The sequence below is a fragment of the Salmo salar genome, chromosome ssa21, assembly GCF_905237065.1.
Source record: "Salmo salar chromosome ssa21, Ssal_v3.1, whole genome shotgun sequence".
In the NCBI taxonomy this organism is placed as follows: Eukaryota; Metazoa; Chordata; class Actinopteri; order Salmoniformes; family Salmonidae; genus Salmo; species Salmo salar.
This window is the reverse complement of record NC_059462.1, coordinates 50,989,942-50,997,428: the sequence shown is the minus strand read 5'-3', so window position 1 is coordinate 50,997,428 and position 7,487 is coordinate 50,989,942.

The following is a 7,487-nucleotide window of genomic DNA, read 5'->3' as shown; positions in this document are numbered from 1 at the left end:
TTTCCCTCTGGATACAGATGACAGGATCTGGGTGTTTTTCCCTCTGGATACAGATGACAGGATCTGGGTGTTTTTCCCTCTGGATACAGATGACAGGATCTGGGTGTTTTTCCCTCTGGATACAGATGACAGGATCTGGGTGTTTTTCCCTCTGGATACAGATGACAGGATCTGGGTGTTTTTCCCTCTGGATACAGATGACAGGATCTGGGTGTTTTTCCCTCTGGATACAGATGACAGGATCTGGGTGTTTTTCCCCTCTGGATACAGATGACAGGATCTGGGTGTTTTTCCCTCTGGATACAGATGACAGGATCTGGGTGTTTTTCCCTCTGGATACAGATGACAGGATCTGGGTGTTTTTCCCTCTGGATACAGATGACAGGATCTGGGTGTTTTTCCCTCTGGATACAGATGACAGGATCTGGGTGTTTTTCCCTCTGGATACAGATGACAGGATCTGGGTGTTTTTCCCTCTGGATACAGATGACAGGATCTGGGTGTTTTTCCCTCTGGATACAGATGACAGGATCTGGGTGTTTTTCCCTCTGGATACAGATGACAGGATCTGGGTGTTTTCCCTCTGGATACAGATGACAGGATCTGGGTGTTTTTCCCTCTGGATACAGATGACAGGATCTGGGTGTTTTTCCCTCTGGATACAGATGACAGGATCTGGGTGTTTTTCCCTCTGGATACAGATGACAGGATCTGGGTGTTTTTCCCTCTGGATACAGATGACAGGATCTGGGTGTTTTTCCCTCTGGATACAGATGACAGGATCTGGGCGTTTTTCCCTCTGGATACAGATGACAGGATCTGGGTGTTTTTCCCTCTGGATACAGATGACAGGATCTGGGTGTTTTTCCCTCTGGATACAGATGACAGGATCTGGGTGTTTTTCCCTCTGGATACAGATGACAGGATCTGGGTGTTTTCCCCTCTGGATACAGGTGACAGGATCTGGGTGTTTTTCCCTCTGGATACAGATGACAGGATCTGGGTGTTTTTCCCTCTGGATACAGATGACAGGATCTGGGTGTTTTTCCCTCTGGATACAGATGACAGGATCTGGGTGTTTTTCCCTCTGGATACAGATGACAGGATCTGGGTGTTTTTCCCTCTGGATACAGATGACAGGATCTGGGTGTTTTCCCTCTGGATACAGATGACAGGATCTGGGTGTTTTTCCCTCTGGATACAGATGACAGGATCTGGGTGTTTTTCCCTCTGGATACAGATGACAGGATCTGGGTGTTTTTCCCTCTGGATACAGATGACAGGATCTGGGTGTTTTTCCCTCTGGATACAGATGACAGGATCTGGGTGTTTTTCCCTCTGGATACAGATGACAGGATCTGGGTGTTTTTCCCTCTGGATACAGATGACAGGATCTGGGTGTTTTTCCCTCTGGATACAGATGACAGGATCTGGGTGTTTTTCCCTCTGGATACAGATGACAGGATCTGGGTGTTTTTCCCTCTGGATACAGATGACAGGATCTGGGTGTTTTTCCCTCTGGATACAGATGACAGGATCTGGGTGTTTTTCCCTCTGGATACAGATGACAGGATCTGGGTGTTTTTCCCTCTGGATACAGATGACAGGATCTGGGTGTTTTTCCCTCTGGATACAGATGACAGGATCTGGGTGTTTTTCCCTCTGGATACAGATGACAGGATCTGGGTGTTTTTCCCTCTGGATACAGATGACAGGATCTGGGTGTTTTTCCCTCTGGATACAGATGACAGGATCTGGGTGTTTTTCCCTCTGGATACAGATGACAGGATCTGGGTGTTTTTCCCTCTGGATACAGATGACAGGATCTGGGTGTTTTTCCCTCTGGATACAGATGACAGGATCTGGGTGTTTTTCCCCTCTGGATACAGATGACAGGATCTGGGTGTTTTTCCCTCTGGATACAGATGACAGGATCTGGGTGTTTTTCCCTCTGGATACAGATGACAGGATCTGGGTGTTTTTCCCTCTGGATACAGATGACAGGATCTGGGTGTTTTTCCCTCTGGATACAGATGACAGGATCTGGGTGTTTTTCCCTCTGGATACAGATGACAGGATCTGGGTGTTTTTCCCTCTGGATACAGATGACAGGATCTGGGTGTTTTTCCCTCTGGATACAGATGACAGGATCTGGGTGTTTTTCCCTCTGGATACAGATGACAGGATCTGGGTGTTTTTCCCTCTGGATACAGATGACAGGATCTGGGTGTTTTTCCCTCTGGATACAGATGACAGGATCTGGGTGTTTTTCCCTCTGGATACAGATGACAGGATCTGGGTGTTTTTCCCTCTGGATACAGATGACAGGATCTGGGTGTTTTTCCCTCTGGATACAGATGACAGGATCTGGGTGTTTTTCCCTCTGGATACAGATGACAGGATCTGGGTGTTTTCCCTCTGGATACAGATGACAGGATCTGGGTGTTTTTCCCTCTGGATACAGATGACAGGATCTGGGTGTTTTTCCCTCTGGATACAGATGACAGGATCTGGGTGTTTTTCCCTCTGGATACAGATGACAGGATCTGGGTGTTTTTCCCTCTGGATACAGATGACAGGATCTGGGTGTTTTTCCCTCTGGATACAGATGACAGGATCTGGGTGTTTTTCCCTCTGGATACAGATGACAGGATCTGGGTGTTTTTCCCTCTGGATACAGATGACAGGATCTGGGTGTTTTTCCCTCTGGATACAGATGACAGGTTCTGGGTGTTTTTCCCTCTGGATACAGATGACAGGATCTGGGTGTTTTTCCCTCTGGATACAGATGACAGGATCTGGGTGTTTTTCCCTCTGGATACAGATGACAGGATCTGGGTGTTTTTCCCTCTGGATACAGATGACAGGATCTGGGTGTTTTTCCCTCTGGATACAGATGACAGGATCTGGGTGTTTTTCCCTCTGGATACAGATGACAGGATCTGGGTGTTTTTCCCTCTGGATACAGATGACAGGATCTGGGTGTTTTTCCCTCTGGATACAGATGACAGGATCTGGGTGTTTTTCCCTCTGGATACAGATGACAGGATCTGGGTGTTTTTCCCCTCTGGATACAGATGACAGGATCTGGGTGTTTTTCCCTCTGGATACAGGTGACAGGATCTGGGTGTTTTTCCCTCTGGATACAGATGACAGGATCTTTCCCATTGTCTTCCACTTAAACCAATTTAATTAAGTGTCATTAGGTCTCTGAGTGGTTACTAGCGGCCTATCGACAGAAACGAAGGACACACTAATTATCTCAGCAGAGTGACGGAGAGCAACATCATTTAAAATGCAGTTTGGAGGAAAATCTCGTTCCACAGCAAGCTCCCGACATAACATGTTCACTTTCCTCTGGGCAAATTCCCTTTATAGAGGCATATGTGGGAATTGCTCCCTGAGGAATACTAAATATTGGAATACAGCAGTCACCAGGAGAAGCCACCAGCCATGGTAAATGGCAGGTAAATATTCACAGGTTTAGTGTGTTTCACTTAAGAGAAAAAAAAGAAAATAAATGGGAAAACAGCTTTGAATCCCTGCCAGGTATTTACATATTTGAAATTGAATATAAGCATTCCACTCGAAGTAAAAAAACAAAAAAAAACATGATCTTTCATTTTTAATTGACTGTCAAAGTTGTGCATCTGCACAGTCATTCTACGGAAGATGGATAGGCAATTTCACTGTCTTTATGAAGCTAATGCCATTGTTAGATGGATGGTGGAAATTACGCTTAATGAAGGTGACTTATTCTACTAGAGCTTTTTCTTTTCTGAGGTGCTGCACTAGGTCACTGCCATACTATAATACAATCTGATCAAATAAGCTCCTGGCAGGATTCAAGTCGTTTATGAATTGCCTTGACAAGTATTTTAGAGGGCCATACAAAATGTGATTCACACTTGACTGCCTCAGCCAAGGTAACGCTGTGCTTGTTAAATAACTATAAACAAAATACCAACTTATGTGTATGTCAGTGTTTCCTAACACACCAATATTCAAATAATTATTCCATCCCATTAACAGTGTTTCTATTCACTGCCATTTCCAAGACCTTATTATATCCAAAATACATGTACACTCCAGCTCTGCTGCCAAGTGGGGGCTGCATTGTGTTAAAGAAAGAAATTGATTTATGTATGATAACAAGTCCCAAAGCTGAGGGGATTTTACAGATTAAATATACTGCACTAAGGTAAGACTTACATTATAGAGAGGAACAAAAAACTCTCTCCAACACAACCGAAGATATCAAAGATATCTGAAAACAACTCACCTCCAAAAAACAGGACCATCACCAAAGACTCTTCCTGTCACCAATGATGTCATACTATTCCATTAAGCTCAATACATATATATATTTTTTTAAACATTCAATTTCAATACCAAATATATAGTATAGCTTTTATATCTAAACCAGCAAGCAAGGCCTCAAAGCCAGCTGTATTATCCAAACCAGCTAGCAAGGCCTCAAAGTCAGCTGTATTATCCAAACCAGCTAACAAGGCCTCAAAGCCAGCTGTATTATCCAAACCAGCTAACAAGGCCACGAAGACAGCTGTATTATCTAAACCAGCAAGCAAGGCCTCGAAGCCAGCTGCGGGAGTATATAAAACAGCTAACAAGGCCTTGAAGCCAGCTGTAGGAGTATCTAAACCAGAGAGCAAGGCCTCGAAGCCAGCTGAATTATCAAAACCAGTTAGCAAGGCCGTGAAGCCAGCTGTAGTGTCTAAACCAGCAAGCAAGGCCTCATTGCCAGCTGTAGTATCTTAAACAGCTAACAAGGCCTTGAAGCCAGCTGTAGGAGTATCTAAACCAGAGAGCAAGGCCTCGAAGCCAGCTGAATTATCAAAACCAGTTAGCAAGGCCGTGAAGCCAGCTGTAGTGTCTAAACCAGCAAGCAAGGCCTCATTGCCAGCTGTAGTATCTTAAACAGCTAACTTGGCCTTGAAGCCAGCTGTAGGAAAATCTAAACAAGCTAGCAAGACCTCGAAGCCAGCTGTAGGAAAATCTAAACAAGCTAGCAAGACCTCGAAGCCAGCTGTAGGAAAATCTAAACAAGTTAGCAAGGCCGTGAAGCCAGCTGTAGTATCAAAACCAGTTTCAAGGCCTCGAACACAGCTGTAGTATCAAAACCAGTTAGCAAGGCCGTGAAGCCAGCTGTAGTGTCTAAACCAGCAAGCAAGGCCTCATTGCCAGCTGTAGTATCTTAAACAGCTAACAAGGCCTTGAAGCCAGCTGTAGGAGTATCTAAACCAGAGAGCAAGGCCTCGAAGCCAGCTGAATTATCAAAACCAGTTAGCAAGGCCGTGAAGCCAGCTGTAGTGTCTAAACCAGCAAGCAAGGCCTCATTGCCAGCTGTAGTATCTTAAACAGCTAACTTGGCCTTGAAGCCAGCTGTAGGAAAATCTAAACAAGCTAGCAAGACCTCGAAGCCAGCTGTAGGAAAATCTAAACAAGCTAGCAAGACCTCGAAGCCAGCTGTAGGAAAATCTAAACAAGTTAGCAAGGCCGTGAAGCCAGCTGTAGTATCAAAACCAGTTTCAAGGCCTCGAACACAGCTGTAGTATCAAAACCAGTTAGCAATGACTCAAAGCCAGCTGTAGTATCTAAACTACTTAGAAGGCCTTGAAGCCAGCTTTAGTATCTAAACCAGCTAGCAAGGCCTCGAAGCCAGCTGTAGGAGTATCTAAACCAGTTTCAAGGCCTCGAAGCCAGCTGTAGGAGTATCTAAACCAGCTAGCAAGGCCTCGAAGCCAGCTGTAGTATCTAAACCCGTTAGCAAGGCCTTTAAGCCAGCTCTAGGAGTATCTAAGCCAGTTGTATGAACATCTAAACCAGCTTGAAAGGCAACAAAGCCAGCTGTAGTATATAAACCAGTTAGCAAGGCCTTGAAGCCAGCTTTAGTATCTAAACCAGTTAGCAAGTTCTCAAATCCAGCTGTGGTATATAAACCAGCTAGTAAGGCCTCGAAGCCAGCGGTAGGAGTATCTAAACCAACTAGTAAGGCCTCGAAGCCAGCGGTAGGAGTATCTAAACCAACTAGCAAGGCCTCGAAGCCAGCTGTAGTATCTAAACCAGCTAGCAAGGCCTTGAAGCCAGCTGTAGTATCTAAACCAGTTAGCAAGGCCTTGAAGCCAGCTGTAGGAGAAGCAGGTATCTTGCTATTCTATGCTGCCAATAAAAACTGACATAACTTTTTCCTATGAACCAGTTATGTTATTCAACATCTTTCAAATTAAAATAACAATTGTCCTTAATTGGCATAAGTCTTTTTTTTTTTTACAAGGCCTATACAGCCTTCTCAACAAGGGGACCATAATATGAACATGTTATGGTTGATTAATAATATAATTTAGCCATGGTATGGTTGATTAATAATATCATTTAGCCATGGTTGTAAGGGGTGCGTAACCAGTGGTAGGGAAGTCAGACGCAGGAGAGCAGAACTAAGTAATAGCTGAAGCAGTTTAATCGCAAAACCAACAGCATAAAAAGTAACAGGACATGGGTACAAAACCCGTCGTGCACTAGTCAACATGTGCACAAGCACTTACAATAAATGATCTCACACAAAGACATGGGGGGAACAGAGGGTTAAATACACAACAAGTAATTGAGGGAATTGAAACCAGGTGTGTGGAAAAACGAGACAAAACAAATGGAAAATGAAAAGTAGATCGATGATGGCTAGAAGACCGGCGACGCTGACCGCGCGAGCGCCGCCCGAACAAGGAGAGGACCCGACTTCGGCATAAGTCGTGACAATGGTATGGTTGATAAATTATGTAATTGTGCCATATGTTTTGTGATCATGAATTTGTTTGTTTTTATTTAATTATGTTGTGTTGCTTTATTTGATTATGTATTGAACAAGACAGAAAGTCCCCTTGGTCTGACTTTAAATAACAGGACAGAATGTCCCCTTGGTCTGACTGTAAATAACAGGACAGAATGTCCCCTTGGTCTGACTTTAAATAACAGGACAGAATGTCCCCTTGGTCTGACTGTAAATAACAGGACAGAATGTCCCCTTGGTCTGACTTTAAATAACAGGACAGAATGTCCCCTTGGCCTGACTTTAAATAACAGGACAGAAAGTCCCCTTGGTCTGACTTTAAATAACAGGACAGAAAGTCCCCTTGGTCTGACTTTAAATAACAGGACAGAATGTCCCCTTGGTCTGACTTTAAATAACAGGACAGAATGTCCCCTTGGTCTGACTTTAAATAACAGGACAGAATGTCCCCTTGGTCTGACTTTAAATAACAGGACAGAAAGTCCCCTTGGTCTGACTTTAAATAACAGGACAGAATGTCCCCTTGGTCTGACTTTAAATAACAGGACAGAAAGTCCCCTTGGTCTGACTTTAAATAACAGGACAGAATGTCCCCTTGGCCTGACTTTAAATAACAGGACAGAATGTCCCCTTGGCCTGACTTTAAATAACAGGACAGAATGTCCCCTTGGCCTGACTTTAA